General features: G+C 36.6%; 1 pseudogene; it reads left to right on the top strand.

Annotated features, from left to right (window-relative positions):
• The first annotated feature begins 275 nt into the window (after window positions 1-275).
• On the top strand, window positions 276-441 carry LOC147825478 (U2 spliceosomal RNA; annotated as a pseudogene).
• The last annotated feature ends 17,888 nt before the right edge of the window (window positions 442-18,329 follow it).

The raw sequence follows: 18,329 nt of genomic DNA, 5'->3' as shown, positions 1-18,329 counted from the left end.
GGGCCATTTTCCATCTTGGCTGTCCGTGGAGTAGAAGAGGAGAGCAGATACCCATGTATCAAATGGAATATGGTCAGAAGACATAGGATGACCAATATTAAATCTCTTTCAAAAATCATGAAAACATGAGGAATACAACAGCTAATGAGCCCAAAGAATTGCCTTGAGGATTCTGTTACAGCTGATATGTGGTTTACAGTTTTAGAAATATTACACCATCTTCTACTGCCTAGTATTATTTTTTATATTATGATTCTGTTAATATTCTGGTTCCTATTCCTTCTTGGCCTTTTGGCTAAGATCAAGTGTAATATTCTAGTTCCTAAAGTAACTATATGCTTATAAAAAAATCTTGCCTTTTGGGGGTCTTAAGAGAGTCTAATGATCTTGTGCAGTGTAAAAAATGCATTATGACTTCCTTGTTATGTTTTGCATTCTCTCACCAAAAGTATGAGTTGATTACAGTTGTTCAGGTAAGTCTTCCTGATCCACAGGGATCAGTGATTACAGAATTAAGAGAGAATCCATGATTATCTATGATACGATTTCTCCCTGGAGGAGTGGAAATTAAACTGTGGGAAGGATACTAAACTCAGCCAATTGATAATGCCTACCTAGAAAACTGTTTTACATGAATTTCTGAGACCACATGGTCAAGAAAAATGCTGTACTTCTCCAATTTTGGACAAGAAAACATAAAGGATGAGTAGACATGCCATTTACTTAACTTTCTTGAAAGGGGTGACAGGAAAATTGTCTCAGGACTAAAATGGGAAGGCGATTGCCCCATGGCTATTTTCATAAATTTGTCAATTAAAGGGGTAGGGTTTCAATTCTCCCATATTCCTGGAGTGCATTTCCAGATTTAGTGTTGAGCTGTATCTGCAGACACCTTACATCCTGAAAAAGATGGGGGTGAAAAGTGCAGAGCACAAGGCTCAGAGCTTGTGGAAACGTATTATCCAGTTGCACCAGCAAAAATCCAGGGACAAGAGTGATAAACATAACAGTCGACAGGATACGAAGAGATGTCCGGTGAACATACTCCTCCACCCAATTTTTATGACACTATATTCTGTAACAGCCTGTGCCGGTGAATCAACACATGGCACCAGGTTTTATCAGTATGAGGAAGTGGTGCTCCTACTGTAACATTTTAAGAATTATATTTTCTGGATCCACGGTCTAACCATTTATTACAAATCCAGATTTAATCTTTGAGCAGTAAATCATGCCATTCAAGCTTGGTGCACAGCTGCTATCTCAATGAGACTGTCAATGAAATAAAAATTAACAGTGCAACATGGAATAAGGATATGCTAGCATTCCTCTTAAACACGATAACATCCTGACCCATATTATTCTTATATATTATGCAAAATTTGGTGTTTTCCATAAGTTTTTGAGAACACTGACAGCAAGGAAATAGAAGAAAAGATGGTGGGTGTTAATGAATGAAGGTGCTTCATAATGAGCATAAAATTCTACCTCTTTGTTGCTGAGGTACTACTGATGAGCTTGCAACGTTTTAGTCCTCTTTAATTTATGATGAAATAGTTTTATTTCTTTCAGCAACAGTGGATATAAGTTCCTTATCTGTCATTAGAATGGTTTAGTGCCTTTACTAATCCACACATCATAAAGCACAGAGTGGCTTTTATTTATACCTGTTCACATCACTCTCTGCCTGTTCCAGGAAAGGAAGTGCTGCTCTCTGCCATTTCTGAAGTGAAAGTGAGGACTGAGATCTTCATGAGCCAAGAGGATGACACAGAGCAGACATAGGGAAGGGTTTTCTACTACCATTATTTCTTTATAATCACCATCAAGGATGTAGATAGGCTGCAATATAAAACAGAAGCACAACATTGCCATGTTGGAAATGTGACAATGAAAATCTGCAAATCGTCTCTTGAGAATTGAGACCTGATGCCCTTACCAATTCCATGGCAAAACCCAGGTGATGGTCCCTTTATTCCTTAGTCTCTTCTCAGTGCAAAAGCTCTAGTTTGCTAAGCACATTGGCAAGGTTTGAAAACAGCAGCTCAAGACAGAGCTAAAGATTTTGAGCTATTTCTCCAAGAGGAGGTCTGACTATTATCTGATTCCTTTCATCTACTGAGCATCTGGTCAGAAGTCTTTCTCCGTCCTCTCCACAGAAAACCACTCTAATTTGTATTGTACCGGAGAAAGGAAAGAGGCATTTATAATACTGTAAGAGTAACTGATTTAGTCCCCAAGTTGTATGGGCTGAAGTGGAACTTTGTAATTTCCAGTGATTTTATAAAATAGCTGTAGGATAAAGAACAGCTTGTACTATGAAGGAAAGGACACTCACTGATGAGCTGGTGGTGGATGGACCATAATTTAAAAACAGAGAACTTCAGAGGATACTATGTTAACAGAGAGCCTGGTAATTTAGTTCCATCAACAAGTTATGAAATGATGGATTTTAGCTGGATCATGAAACGATGTGGAACCTAACAGCAAGAATACAGAACTAAGAATTTAAGAGTAAGAAAAGAGGAGAAATAACTAAAGGAGTAAAAGTAACTATGTTATGAATGAAAAATATATAGTACTTCCACTTGCCACCTGCATAAGACATCCTTAATCTACCAAAAACTCTACCCAAAATAAAGAGTACTGAAAAAAAAACCCTCAAAAATTTGTGCAACATAATTTTCAGGCAGACACTTTCAACTTTTCAAAGAGAAATATATGTGTAATATTTATCCAATGATCATATCCAGTTTTATCACACATATACATAGACACAAATATATATATATATATATATATATATATATATATATCAGTAGTAGGTAATATTAAAACTGGGCTTAAAAACAAGCATTTTCACATCTACCTACTTGGAATCTTCACAATCAGACTTTCAGAATATCTGTTTGTCACTTTACCATGTATTGCTGTGCACATATACTATTTATAATTTATACAATTATTTCACTTACCTTTTTTATCCTGGCAACAATCACATGAGGAACAGCAAAGAAATACTATTGCTATTCTAAGATGTAAAACTAAGAGTGATAAATAATGCAATGAACAAAAAATAAAACCACAAAAAATAAACATAGCCCCTAAAATCAGCTCAAGATGTTTTTTTCATCCTGTAGCTGAAATGAAGTTCAATTATAAATTACCACTAAGACCCACCCAAGCAAGAGCAATACAAGAATTATTTGAAGGTAGCTAAAAAAAAGATCTCTCTAGTTTTCCTGAGATCTTATAGGAGTCCCAACTGTAACTAAAATCTGCTTTATTTAATCCAGAAATTCTGTCCCTGCATACATAATATCCCTTAATACCTCAAGTTTCAGTAAGCAAAGAAATTACACAATTCTATTTTATAAGAAAAAAACGCCCTTCTCATATTCCAGAGAATTGTTTATTTCTTGAAATGGGATATTTGAATACACTTTTAACTACCTGCATGACTGGATGTGATATTTGCATGTGTAATTATTTGAGCATTTTGTTACTGCCAGAACACATCCTCCTCAGCCATTATTTGGTTTCATGTCAGAGAAATGTGGAGGCCATGGTCGGTTTGCTGTCACTGGTCTTAGAGAGGCTGTGTGTTCAAAACTACTGAATTGTACTTCAACTTCCAGGCCACCATTTCATCCGTATTTCTATGTGAAGATATTTTGGAGGACAGAACTGATACTTTCATTTTTATAAGGAAAATATTTCAGAACAAAAGATATCTTTAATTCAATGTGCATTTGATAATTTTCATCTCCACACATGGCTTCTGGAGCATGTGGATACCTGCATTAAAAACAAATGCTGGGGATTTAGCTCAGTGGTTCTGGCTCCTGCCCTGCAAGCCTAAGGTCCCGAGTTCGATCCCTGGTACCAAAAAAAAAACCAAAAACAAACAAAAACCCCACAAATGTACAAACCCTGGTCATCACCTCATATCATTTATAACAACAACAGATAGATAAACTACCTAAACATAGGATCCATAAGATTTATTTTAATAAGCATGGGAGAAAAATCGTAGTGACTTTAACTTAATCAAAGTTTTCTCAAGTCAAACATAAAAATAGGGCATAATAAAAAATGGGGCTTAATTAAAATGAAAAATACTTGCTCTTCAAAATATAGTGCTTAATAAATGGAAAGTCAGAAAGAATAGTAGACATTTATAAAAACAAATATCTGGCAAAAGGCACATGTCTAACACTACAACAAAATTATAGTACAACACATGCCTGGTAAAACTTGACCGAATGTCAACCTACCCCATCACAGGCGGAAAAGCAGTCTAAGATGGTTTATGGTAAAATCCGAGGGCCAGACCATGTGTTGGGGCCATTTTCCCTTGTTCATTGCTCATTGGCACTTTAATATGAATAGGCCATTTAAACTCCGGCTGGGAGTACTGGCTCTGCCTAGTCAAAACAAGGTTGCTTTTCTGATGTCCTCTTTAATCTCTTTCTTTCAGAGCACTAGTTTTCTTCATGGAAGTCTTTCAATTTCTTGGTTAGATGAGATCCTAAATATTTAATTTTTGAAGCTATTGTGAATGGGATTGTTTCTTATTTTCTTTCTCAGTGGAGTCACTTGTTCGAAAGTCTGAACCAATATACTGCTAGGATGGCATTATTATCAAAAATGATATATAGGTTTAACAAAATTCCAATCAAAATACCAACAGCATTTTCCACAACATAGGAAAAAAACTTATAATGTTTATATGGAACCAGAAGCTACCCAAATCACCAAGGTAATCTGGAAAAACAAGAGCAAAGCAGGAGGCCTTGCAATCCTGGATTTGAGGTTGAACTACAAAACTATAGAGGTTAAAAACAGCATGGTACTTGGTACTGACCCCCAAACAGACATGTTGACCAAGGGAATGGAACAGAGGACACAGAAACAGCCCCTGGTACCTTCAGCCTTATAATTTGACAAAGGTGACAACAAGAAATGCTGGAGAGAAGATTGTCTCTCAGCAAGTAATGCTGGGGAAGCTGGTTATCCACTTGCAGAAGAATTATTCTGGATTTGTATCTCTTACCTTTCTCTAAAACCAAATTAAAATCATTCAAATATGTAGATATAAAAAAGAAACACTGGGTCTATTGGAAGAAAGAATTCTATAAACTCTTGAAGACATAGGCATAGTCAAGGACTTCCTGAACAGAACATCAGTTGGAAAAGACAATACCAGAAATTGGCAAATGAGATTATATCAAATGAAATAGTTTCTGTACAGCCAAGGAAACAAACAACAGAGTGAAGAGACAACCTACAGAATGGGAAAAAATTCTCCTAGACAGAGAACTCCTCAGTCAGAGGACTAATATCTAGAATCTATAAAGATCTCAAAAATATTAGGCTTTCAAAAATAAAAAAAATTCAAAAATGAGCAACTGAAATGAATAGACACTTCTCAGATGAACAAGTGGCCAATAAATACACGAAAATATGTTTAGCACCTCTGGCTTTTAGATAAACACAAATAAAAACTTTGAAGTAAGAGAGTCCATCTTAATCCAGAAAGAATAGCTATCATCAAGAAATCAAATAATAACAAACGCTGTCAAGGCTGCAGGGAAAAGCAAATCCTATATTGTTAGTAGAAATGTAAAGTAGTACAACCACTATGGAAGTCAATGTAAACATCCCTCAGAAGCCTAAAAGTACAAATTTCCTTTGACCTAGGTATTCTCCTTCTAGATATCTTCCTGAGAGACTTAAAGACATCTTATTACAGTGCCACATGTATACCATCTTTATAGCACCACAACTCATAATAGCTAAATCTGGGAAGTAACTATTATGTCCATCAAGAGAAGAATGGGTAAAGAAAATGTGATATTGATACATACTGGGATATTACTCTGAAATAAAGAAGGATAAGTTTGAATCATTTATTGTAAAATGGTGCTTGCTTTGGCAGCACATATACTAAAATACAGTAAAATGGATGGCTCCTTAGACCATAAAGTAAAGTGAAATGAAGGAGACACAGAAGCTTAAATATCTCATGGTGTCTCTAATATGAGAAACCCAAAATTGAAGTAATTCAAAGAACAAATAAAAGAGACATGGTAGGAAACCAGGACATAGGAGACACTGTGGAAAGGGGTTGGAGATTTGTGCATAATAGGAAAGAAACAGTGAAAATGATGAAGATGTGATATGCATTTGTGCCAAACCCACAAGATAATGTAATTATTCTGCATCACAAATATAACTGAATGAAAAGCTCCATGTTCTTATTTTCTCATTTTTAGAAAGATGACAGAAGTACTTACTTCATTGAACTTATAATGTGGACTAAATATACTAGCATGTAGGAAACACATACAATAGTCAGTGACACTTAGCTACTGCTACTTCAGCATAAGATATTATCATTTCATCTTATATATCATTCACTTTCCCATTACTGGTACAAATTACCTGGCACCACAAATTTAAAGGCAAAGTATTTATTTCGGCTTCAGGTTTTCAGTGGTTCAGTCCATGGTCAGTTAAACCCCCCAAGGCAGAAACATCATATGAAGGGCATGGGGAGGATAACTGCTCACCTTATAGCAGCCAGAAAGGAGAGAGAATGGAAGAGCCTGGCAGGTGCACAACTCCAAAGTCATGCCTCCAGTGGCCCATCTCTTTCACCTTGGCCCTAGAGGTATGTTTAGCTATGAATTGGTCAGTGGGTAGATCCAGTGCTAAGTACTGTGCCTCAAGGATCCAGTCACCTCCCAAAAGCTCTGTGATCACATGAAACAAAGTTTGGAGGGTGATCCAGATATAAACCATAACATGATTTTTACTCACTTTACTCACTTCCTTTTCGAGACCTGACCTGGAAGCTACACCAATTCTCAATTCTCATCATTTATCCTGTGCTTCTTTGTGGAGATAATATCCCTATTGCCTTTTGTAGCACAATATTTTTCCATGGTTCTGATTTTTAATGCTCACAGGAGGTTCTACAGGTCAGAGATTTACTTCCTCATGTATACTAGTCCCACATTGCTAAACACAGAATTTGGGGAAATTAATTGATTTTCCTTTCCTGGAGATAATATATGTCAATAAATCTGATGGTTCATTGATATATTTTTTACCCAGAAAATAATTTTCTTCTCTCCTCAATAGCACACTACTCAGTCCTTTGAAGGAATTCATTGGAATGACATTTATCTTGAATATGAAAATTAAGAATATTGTATTAAATAAATTTCAGTAGATTTATTTTTCTCAGATATATTGCTTATAAATTATAATTTCTCATATTGTCCTCAACCCACAATCCCACATCATATATATGGTGATTAAATTTACCCTTCTATCCTTTATTGTCTGAAGTTTTGAGTAGGTGGCCTTTGGGACATCTTTTCTCTGAGAATAAATCAGTTATTTTTACAAAATCTCTTCAAAATATGCATGGAAATGAAGCCTGGATAAATTATAAACATGTCTTATGATCCCCAATTCTAAAATGCCATAAAATTATAATGCAATTAATAAGCTTAAAATAATAAAAGTAGAATATTTAAAAGCCCTGGGAGAATTTATTCAGAATTTTAAACTATATCATTACTTTGGAAATTAAAGCACTATGATCAGTTAAGAAAGAGATGGATTTTTTGAAACTATGTTGAAAATACATTTGAATTAAATATAATTATAAAGTAAAACACAATCAGTTACAAAGTTTCATCTGCTTAAAAAAAAGTAAGAAAAATAAGTATCCCAGACACATTTAGGCATAGTTTAAGCCATCTCTATTACACTGAAGGAACAATAATATAGTTTGCAACTCAATGAAAACAGCCGCACTGGTTTAAGATTATTTTGCTTGGAGCAAAAAAAGTGAAGTTTCTTGTTTGTTTGTTCGTTCTTTGTCTTTTTGAGGCGGGAGCTCACTGTATACTTCAGGCTGGCCTTGAACTCACTATGTAACTCAAACTGGTCTTGAACTCCTGGTGACTCTTCTACTTCAGCCTCCCAAGTTCTGGTATGGCATGTACCACCATGCCTGGCTGGAGCAAAATATGTATTACAGTCACCATGAGCAAGTAAAAGTTTAACTTTCTAATAAATTATTTAGTTCTTACTCAAAGAATGTTTGCCTCCACATTCAAGAATATTTTAGATGCCATTTTTTAATGAGAGTATGTGAAGTAAATACATTTTTAAAGAGGTATAAAATTGTTGATGATCATTGAAATTGAAAATACTTTGAAAAAATTTTTATTCTAGTTTCTAAACCCACAGAGAGGGAGGTAGATTGCCTCTCAATTTCAGTAGCAAATTAAAAGTTGAACAGATGTGAAATTATCAACTAATCTTAGATTCTTAGATCAATAAGAGAAATGAGGTTCCAGGAAAAAACATTTCTTCAAAGGTTAGGGACAGATGGACAGACAGACTCAAAGCCATAATTTACCGGAGTACAAACCCAGCAGCAGAATCCTCCACAGGAGCTAAGGGTGAGGTAGCAAAACCTGAACTGCAATTGGCAAAAGTCTAGAGGCTCAAGGTGGATGAGGCTGGAAGTTATAAACTTTGAAGGAATCCACTGGGGGGCAAATACATTCAAGAATTTCACCTCTGGGAGCCCAACCAAGTTCTCATGGTAAATATCAGAGCAAATTTTCCCTGGGCTTCCAGCAGGGGCTAGAAAAAGGAACCATTTAAAAAAATATTTTTCTTAAATTGACACATAACACTTGGACATATTTATGAGGTACACTACAATTCATGTATACAATGTACAAAGATCAAATCACATGAATTACTATTTCCATCTTCTTAAACATTAATAATTTATTTGTTGAGAAGCCTCTCAACTCCTTGCTTCTAGTTCTTTATAAAATGTATGATAAGCTGGCCAGGGATTTAACTCAGTGGTTCCTCTGCCTGCCTCGCAAACTCAAGAACCCGAGTTCGATCCCCAGTACCAAAAGAAAAAAAAAAAATGAATGATAAACTGTTGTAATCCATAGTCATCTACTGTACATTAGAACATCAGAATCTCTCTCTCCCACCTCCTTCCTCATCCCCACATTCCTCTCTCTCTTTTCTTTAACTTTCCTCAGGAAGGCTGCTTTTGGCAACTTTTGGGCATTTGATAGCAGGGAACAAATAGAAAGAGGAAAATGTAACTGTACAATGTGGGGGTGATTAATCCAGATTACCAAGGGAAAAACTGTTTTCTAAAAGGAAAAAGAGTCAGGGACTATCATAACAGGGATATATGATATCCTATGGGATCCTGCTACATATTCTTATTTCTTTTTTTAAAATGTTAACAATATATTTCATTCATTAAACTGGGGCACAGATAGTTCAGAAATAAAAATTTGGCTATGGAATTATGGCCAGCTGGGGAGCTTTGTGAAAGGAAAACATATAGAGATCGACAGAAATTTGGAACACAAGGTATTATGCATGTGACCAACTGTAAAAATAAAAGCTTCAGTAGTTAGTAATATTCCTTTGTTTTGACATGAATATTTTTGCATGGATATTTCATTTCATTTAATTTTTCTATTCTTTTTATTAAGCGTCTGAAAAATAAATACTGTTAAGGATGAGTTATAATGATTAAACAGAAATTTCAGTACTGTAGGTTCAAAATATCACAAGAGGAGCATGAAATCATCTAGATGACCAATGAATATACTGGATGATAAATAAACATGAAAAACATGGAAAATGGTACATCATGGGTCTATTTTAGATGGAAGGTTAGTGCATTTTCAGTTTAATAAAGAAGAATTATGAATGAGCTCCCCGCCTCCATCCCAGGCTCCTAGGGCAGTGAAGCTCAGCCGGTCCCAGCACCCAGAAGGAAGCTGCCCCACTGCCATCCCAGGCTCCTAGGACCAAGAAGGTGAGCCAGTCCCAGCACCCAGAAGGAAGCTCCCCCGCCTCCATCCCAGGCTCCTAGGGCAGTGAAGCTCAGCTGGTCCCAGGACCCAGAAGGAAGCCCCCCACTGCCATGCCAAGCTCCTAGGGCAGAGAAGGTGAGTCACGTGGGTGCCAGCAGCACCCTCGTCCCCCCGTGGAAATGAGAAGACACATAAACAAGCCTCAAAAACAGACTTCCAGATCACCTAAAGCAACCCCAAAGGGAAACGAGATGGAACACTTTGATACTAAAACACCTGGACTCTCTGAACTGGCAATAAAAGAGGATCTGGGAAAAATGAAATCAGAAATAATTATTCAGATAACAGCAAAGATTTTGCTCATGGTGCAAGACATGATTAATAAATCTAGAGAGGACACAGATAAAAAAATAGAGGATCTGAGGAACGTGATGGAATCCCAACATAGGAAACAAATGGAATCCATAAAACAGATACAAACATTTCCAAGAGATTAAAAACTCCATGGAAAGTCTGTGCAGCAGAATGAACCAATGTGAGGATGGAATTTCACATATAGAAGAAAAGATTGCAATTAGTGAGGAGGAAAAGAAAAATTGCTTTAAAATTGTAAGGGAACATGACAAATCAATCCAGCAGCTGCTAGATGATGCAAAGAAGAATAACATAAGACTGATTGGAGTCAATGAAGAAAGAGGAGAGAGTGCAGATGACATAAAAAAACTGTTCATAGAAGTGATGGCAGAAAACTTCCCAAGGAGGGGGAAAGAACTTGACATACAGATAAATGAGGCATATAGGACTCCAGCTAGCTTTAATCAAAAAAAATCTACACATAGGCATATAATAGTTAGGATTCCAGAAATCCAACAGAAGAACAAAATTCTACAAGCAGTGAGAGAAAAGAAACAAATCACATACAAAGGAAAGCCCATCAGAATCATAGCAGACTTCTCAATGCAAACCCTCAAGGCAAGAAGAGCTTGGAGTGATGTATTTTAAGCCCTAAAGGAAAACAGCCTCCAACCCAGACTGATGTACCCTGCAAAACTATCTTTCAAAATTGATGGAGAAATAAGATACTTTCTTGATAAAGAGCACCTCAGGAACTTCATGAATATCAAACCGGCACTCCAAAAAATTTTAGACAATACCCTAGGAAAAGACAATGAGGCTCACAACCCCAGGAAACCCAGCAGAATGATCCATTGGGCGTGACAAATTAAAGGCAAAGGGGGAGAATCCAACAAAAAGAAAAAGTCATGACAAGGCTTTTAAAACTTTTGACTTCATCTCCCTAATGAGTGTATAATTCAATCTTATTATTGTACTGATTAGTATTTTTCTGATTCTAGAGTTGCACACCATTCCTTGTGCTATACTTGCTATTTATCATCTTCTTATGTCTACATTTTAATTGGGCTGTCTATTAATGAGCTCTAAGAATTCTTTATATATTCTGCTCATAGGTTATATGCATTGTAAATATGGTCTGTTTAAGGACTACTTTTCATATTAATGATGTCATTTAAAGTTCTAAATTTAGATGGAATCTCATTTATCAATTTTTTTCTTTTATACATCATGTTTTTTGTATCTTATGTAGTTCTTGCCTACCCTGAGTTCATAAATATTTTCCCTTATAATTTCTTCTTAAAATTTTATACTTTTAGGCTTTCTTATTTAGGTTCATAGATCCCTTCAAGTTATTTTCATGTATGGAAAAAAAGGGTTGAGGTTAATTTTTATATACGGATACCAGGTGTTCTAGTGCCATTTGCCGAAGACACTATCTCTTCCTCAGCTCTTGAATCAAGTTTATATTTTATAAAATGCTAATGTTAAATAATCTTTCAAAACTCAGTGGACCATATATGTGTGGTTCTATTTCTAGATTCTCTGTTTTATTCCAATGATCTATATGTCTTTCCTTACACCAACACTGCCTTCATTACTGTAGCTTTAGAAGAAGTCTTAAAATTAGGTACTAAATGTCTTCCAACACTGTTTTTGTTTTTGTTTTTGGCTTTTCTGGGTCCTTTGTTCTTCTACATAACTTTTAAATTTCAATATCCAGCTCTTCACTTATAGCAAGTATACACAGACCTGAATTTTTATATATACCTTGTGTTTTCTAATCCTGCTAAATTCAAGTACAAGTTCTAGGGGCTCCTAGAGATTTCTTAGTATTTTCTCTGTAGATGATCATTTCATCTACATATAAAGATTTTGCTTCTGCCATGCCAATCCTAGCCTAGTTGTGTCACTTCATTGCCAGACTATTTTGGTTTAGGCCTATGTTTCAAAATTTAATGGACGGATGAAGAGTAGGCATATCTGCCCTTGTTCCCCACCTCAAGGAGAAAGCATTGTAGCTTTTCCATTCATATAAGGCATTTTTGCTGAAAGTATGGAGTACATGTCTTTGATCTGTTGAGAAGTTTCTGTTCTACTTCTAGTCTCCTGATAGCTTTTACCATGATCAGCTGTAGAATTTAGTCCAATACTTTTTCTCCAACTAGTGACAGGATCATATGGCTTTCTCCTTTCCTCTATTAAAATGATTACTTTTGGGTGTGGATCTTCCAGTGCTGAACCAACACTGCCATCTGTATAATAAAACCACTTTCTACATACTGCCAGATCTGACTTCTAAGAGTTTGTTTTGTTAAACAAATTTCTATCTATGGTCATACTTTTTTCTTCTATTATCTTTACCCAGTTTTAGGATTAGCACAATGTTGATTTCCTCAAATGAGGGGGAAGTGTTCCTTCTTTTTTCTGCTTTAATTGTTTGATATAATTTATCAGTTAAAATGTTTATGAGCCTGCTGTTGTCATATAGGTAGGTTTTCAAGCTAGGAATATATTTTCTTTAATAGGTGCTATTCAAATTTTATATTTCCTCCAGAGTTAGTTTCATTAGTCTTCTAAGTTACTTCTTAAAAGTTGTCAAATTTATTTCTAAAAAGATTTTTGTAATATGCTTTCTATATCCTTTTAAATTCTGTAAAATCTGTGGTAATGTCTCCTAGATCTTAATATTGTAATTTAAAAAATGTATAACTGGTATTGTGTACAGGAAGAAAAGGTTTAAAAGAGCAGTGGATTTGGGAGGGGTAGAGGAAGGGAAAAAAGGGAAAGGAAGAAAATATGAGAAGAGGAAAAAAAGGAAACAAAGTCTTTGCAAATAAGGTAGGGTGGAGGGGATGGAGGGCAAGGGAAGGGGAAAAAAATATGAACCAAGAGACTCATGTAATGGTGCAAGATCCCAATGATGAATGTAACTGTATTTTATACCTAAAATGTACCAATAAAGTTAATGGAGAAAAAAAAAAGAAGAAGAATTATGCTGTTTTATATGAAAGCATGATTTTGGTATTCAGATTGCTTAGAAAAGAATTCAAAAGCATAGACAGATGAAAACAGAAAAAAATGTTAACTATTGAGTCTGCCCTGTTAAAATGTAAGTTGAGGATTTTATTTCCCAGAAGTCCTATGCAATTGTTGAATGGTGGCTTCTCAAAATATCTGACCGCCTAATATCTATATATGTGTTTTTATTTAGGAAAGTGTTTCTCTTAACAAAATTAGCTTTAGAATCTCAAAATGAATGAATTCTTGATTATGCAAGCTAACTATAAATTCAAGTACAATTGTGTTTATAAGAATGTGAGAAAAAAGCCAAGAGAAAACAGGAGAGATGAAGAGGTGCAACAGTTTACAGGAGTGCTGCCTTGAGCAGAGGCCTGAAGCTGCCATCAGTTGGTAAAGGTGTGGAGGACCCCCCTTTGGTGACATGGGGGGAAATGGTCTCTCAGCACCTTCATTCGGGTCTCCTGTTCTCCAGAACTACGGCAGTATAAGTTCTGTTGTTTTGATGTATCATTGTCTTTCGTGTACTGTAACCCTAGGTGACAAATCTAACTCATGAAACCATGCAGCGGTTCTAGGTTGTAGTCCATAAAAATAGAGGCTTGGGTTAACAACAGATGTTTCTCTCCTAACTCTACTGCAATGCTTTTCAGGGACAGAGGTGCCCACCAACCACCTTAGTGTCCTGACAGCCAAAGCACTGACCACTGATGGCCCTGAGCCGTCAGGATGTATGTGGTTACAGACATAGCAAAAACATCTTTGTACACAACTCTCCACAAGCTGCCCCTTCCTGGACCCAGCCAGTAGCCAGACACCTTTTCCCCCAACCTGAGGTTACTCACGTTAGCATATTGCACCAATCAGATATGACACTTTCTTGTCCCTCGTTCTTTTTTTTTTTTTTGCTTAAATTCTTTTATTGGTACACTTTAGGTATACAATTTGTTTACATTTATCGTTGAGTGCTTGTACCTGTACATGGTGTATCTTTGTTCTTATTTTTTCCCCATTACCTGTGGGCCCTTCCCTATTTAAACAGACTTGGTTTCCATTTTTTCCTTTTCTCATAATTTTTCCTTTCCCTTCAGTCTTATTCTCTCTACCTGACCTTCACTCCTCAGAACCTTCTTCATACAAATTGCCTGAGGAGAACATTGAAATTTACGCTCAACATAAATTTTTGCATTTATGGCACTTTCTCAGAAAAAAAGGGAGGTTTCTATTTGTTTTATAATTCATACAAAAATATTAGAGACACTTTCAGGCCTAGAGGTAAATTAAGATTAACTTGTATTTTAATAAATTCTGGAGAAATGGAGTCATAAGGCACTTTCAAAATCATCAAGTCTATCTGATTTTATATCTGAACAAACCAAGTATCAAAGGCACAGATGAGGATTCTGAGTCACAAAAGTAAATCAGAGACAGAAGTAAAATTTAAGTCTCCCTGACACAGTTTTATAGTCTTTCTACTACGCAGAGTCTGATTTCTGACTCAGAAAATGAAGAGGTATTCAGATTAAAGTAAAGCTCTATAATAGCAGATAACCAGCATAAATATACACAATCTGGGACAGGAGACAGATCATAACAGAGCATTAGGGCTCTGTATTACCATAAAAGTTATCAGAACGGTGAGACAATAGCTTCATGTTGTTTAAGACACAAAATTTGTGGTACTATATAATGGTGGCTCCAATAAACTTTAAGAGTGATGAATAGGAAGTAATAATTCTTTCTCATGGAAAATAAATCTGTGTCCAAAGAAACATTACATAGAATGTTTGTAGTGGCTAGAATTATTACTGTGACATCTGAGATATTTAAATATGTTTAAAAATATATGCAAATATATTTTAAAAATCATAACATATGGCTACAGCCAGCAAGCCCTGGCCATGTACATGTCAATGACTTCATGAATAATGTTGTTAATAACTCGGCATGACATCAATTAATATCTCAATAAGTATCTTAATAATAATTTTAATGAATTATAATTATTAATATTAACAATTATAAAATATCATCATTAAATTCCCAAAATAAATTTTGCAAGCAAAAGGATTATTTAAAAAGCCAAATTGTATACTCTATCAATAAAAATGTTGCCAAGAAATAAATAAAATATTTACCTCCTAAACATGTTAGTCTTGGTAGAAAATCTCTACACTGTTCCCTTTCACAGTTAGCAAGCAAAATTAGATGCCAGCTACTAAGCACAAGCCTTCCATATCCGTTGTTGTTGTGTCTTGAAATACTCATAGTTGTGTAATATGTCTGAATTCTGGTCCAATTGTTGGTGCAAATTTTTTTCATATTAGTAACATTTATGAAATAAGTACTGTATAAATGCTTCAGATACACTGTCTTAATATCTTTAAGAAGATGATAAAAGGCATTATGTTCATATATTAGAGATGAAAAGTTGAAGTCCACCCATGTAAGAGAACTGTCCATATTTCCACAGCAGGAAGTGGTGACATCAGAAGTTAAAACTTCCTTCACTTTGCTGCAAACAATCGCTTTCCCTTACCATCTCCTTGATCCTGGATAGTTACGTTCTTTCAGAATTATAAGAGCTCTGACTCACCTTCTAGAATCTTTAAAGGAAATATAGAAGTTGCCTCAATTGGGTCACTTTCCCATTGCTGATACCAAATTCCTGACACCACAGCTCAAAGGAGGAGAGGTGTATTTTTTCTCATGATTTTAGTCCATGCATGGCCGGCTGCAAGGTAAAAACTACCAAGGCAGAGGGGCACAGCAGAGGAAAGCTGCTCAACTCAAGCCGCGGTGGAAACCTTGAGCAAGGGAAGGGAAGGACAAGGGAAGAAAGCTGGAGAGGAAGGGGCCAGGACCAGAATAGTCTCCAAGGGCGCAACCCAGGGATCCATCAAGGCTTACAGGACACTGTGCCTCACCAGTCGTCTAGACTTGTTTCAAGCTGATCAGGTTGACAATCAAGATTACCATCACAATGACCCAGGTTAAATTGTTGACTCTAAATAAGCACTGCTCAGTAGAAATAGTGGGAATAGCATCTTACACAACTTTAAATTTTTCACTCACTGGTCACCTTGAAAAGTGTAAAAATAAAGAAGTGCTTTGAATTTCCATAATATATTTTAATAACACAATTTTAATCTCAGTATGATCATTTCAACATGTAAATTACTAAAATACAGATGGTGTTTTACACTTATAGCACACTCAGAACTAGCCACATTTAAATGTCTATGGCTACAGAGGAAATCTCAAGCTGGATTCCGATTTTGCTATGTCTTGCAGGGGAAGTGCTGGGGGAGGAGGGCAGGGTGGATGTGGAGGATTTGGATGTTTGAGAAATCCACCTCTGAACACAGGGACTAGTTGAGTTTGCCTATACCTTCAGGTCTTGTTTACTTTTCTTGTTGCTGAGAAAAAATACCCAACCCTCAAAGTTAAAAGGGAAAGGTTTATTTGGCTCACAGTTTGTAGAGGTTTCAGTCCATAATCGGCTGGCTCCATGGTGGGATGGCATGACAGAGGAGAAACAGTCCATGGCAGGCAGGAAGTAGCAAAGCAACAAGGGAACCATAGCTCCTTCTGCCCCTTGTGTTTTATCCAGGCTACTGAGGGCGGGCAGCACTCACACCCTGAATCCTAGTGCCCTGGATCCTAGCACTGCACCATGAATCAGTCCCAGCGTCACACACTCTAGATCCAGCAACCTCTGAAAAAGCTCCACCTAGGACCACATGAGGCTTTGGGGGGACTTCAAGGCACAGCCTTAACACTGCATAAGCTAACGTGTTTCTTATGGCATTCACAGTCATAAGCTGCATACATCTCTGAGGATGAATTATGTGAAAAAAAAAGTGTCAAATTGCTCGGCAAAAAGTTAAACAGTCAAGAAAGACTGTATCAAAGAGTATTGCACTGGGAGAAGAAACTGAGTGCCATTCTGGTGAAATAAATATCTGGAGGGATTTAAGAGCTGAGATTGGGAGGCTGAAGCCACCTGTGCTTACTAATTGGCCTAACGGAAAGGCAAAGTACATGGACTCAGATCCTTGTGATGGAAGCTGTGTTCCTTCTTTGAATGGAGCACTCCCAGAGTCAGACTCCTTCAGACCTGCGGGAACCTGAAGAGAGGAGCGCTGTCATCCTTGGTGATCCTATTACCAGGGAAGGACTCTCAGGTTATTGACAAAGACATCCTCCTGGGAAGAGGCCTTGCTGGATATTTATATACAGCTTCGAAGGGCAAGGGACAGAATTTGCAATTGCAACTTTTCCAAATTAAATACTCTAAGAAAAGGGAGGTTAGGTACCTACATTCAGGAAGAATCTTTTTTAAAGTTTAGGAAAACTGAGGTGAATTTTAAGGCTGTCTTTTTGTCCGTGGTGTTCTCCTTTCCTGTTTCCATCCTCATTACTGGAGAACAAAAATTTTCCTCCATCAATTCCACACTTGCCAAAAGTTCTTAGCTGTTTATTTAAATCCACAAAGGACCTTTTGTGGACGTTCATAGATTTATTTTTATAGTCCTTAAGTTTATTTGTTTTTGTAAAGAACAAAACCCGTCTCTCTTTTAATCTTACTCATCAGGGAAGCATAAAACAATAAAAGGCTAAGACAGCAGAAGAAATCCTGCAGCTCCCCTTTCCTCAGTGCCCTTAGATGACCAACCATAATCAAATCCGGGAGGAGAGAGGCAGTAGGGGCTCCTCCCTAAACCAAAGTCCACACACAGAGAAAACTAGCAGAGAAGCAAGAAGAAAGAAGCAAAGAAGCCTTGAGGGTTTGGGGAGAAGGCAAAGCAATGAGACGGGTTTTAATTATACCAAGGAGAATAGAAGAAAACTACAGTCAAGTCAAGAACTGCATTTCTGATAGAGCAGGTTGGCTGGTGAGCACAAACACTCCATGTCATCAGAGTTGAGAGACAGCTGCCTTGGGAAGGGAATTCAGCCTTCACTAGAAAATTCCCCTCTTTACTGATTCAGGCTTCTCAGTCAAATCAGTTCAATAGATATCTTTCCTGTACCTTATGGGAACATGTAGCAATCCTAGGC

The sequence above is a fragment of the Heterocephalus glaber genome, unplaced genomic scaffold, assembly GCF_053883595.1.
Source record: "Heterocephalus glaber isolate CG9 unplaced genomic scaffold, H.glaber_assembly_v1.0 deba00001498, whole genome shotgun sequence".
Lineage (NCBI taxonomy): Eukaryota > Metazoa > Chordata > Mammalia > Rodentia > Bathyergidae > Heterocephalus > Heterocephalus glaber.
Note: the sequence above shows the minus strand (reverse complement) of the source record. Positions and strands in the feature narration are given on the sequence as shown.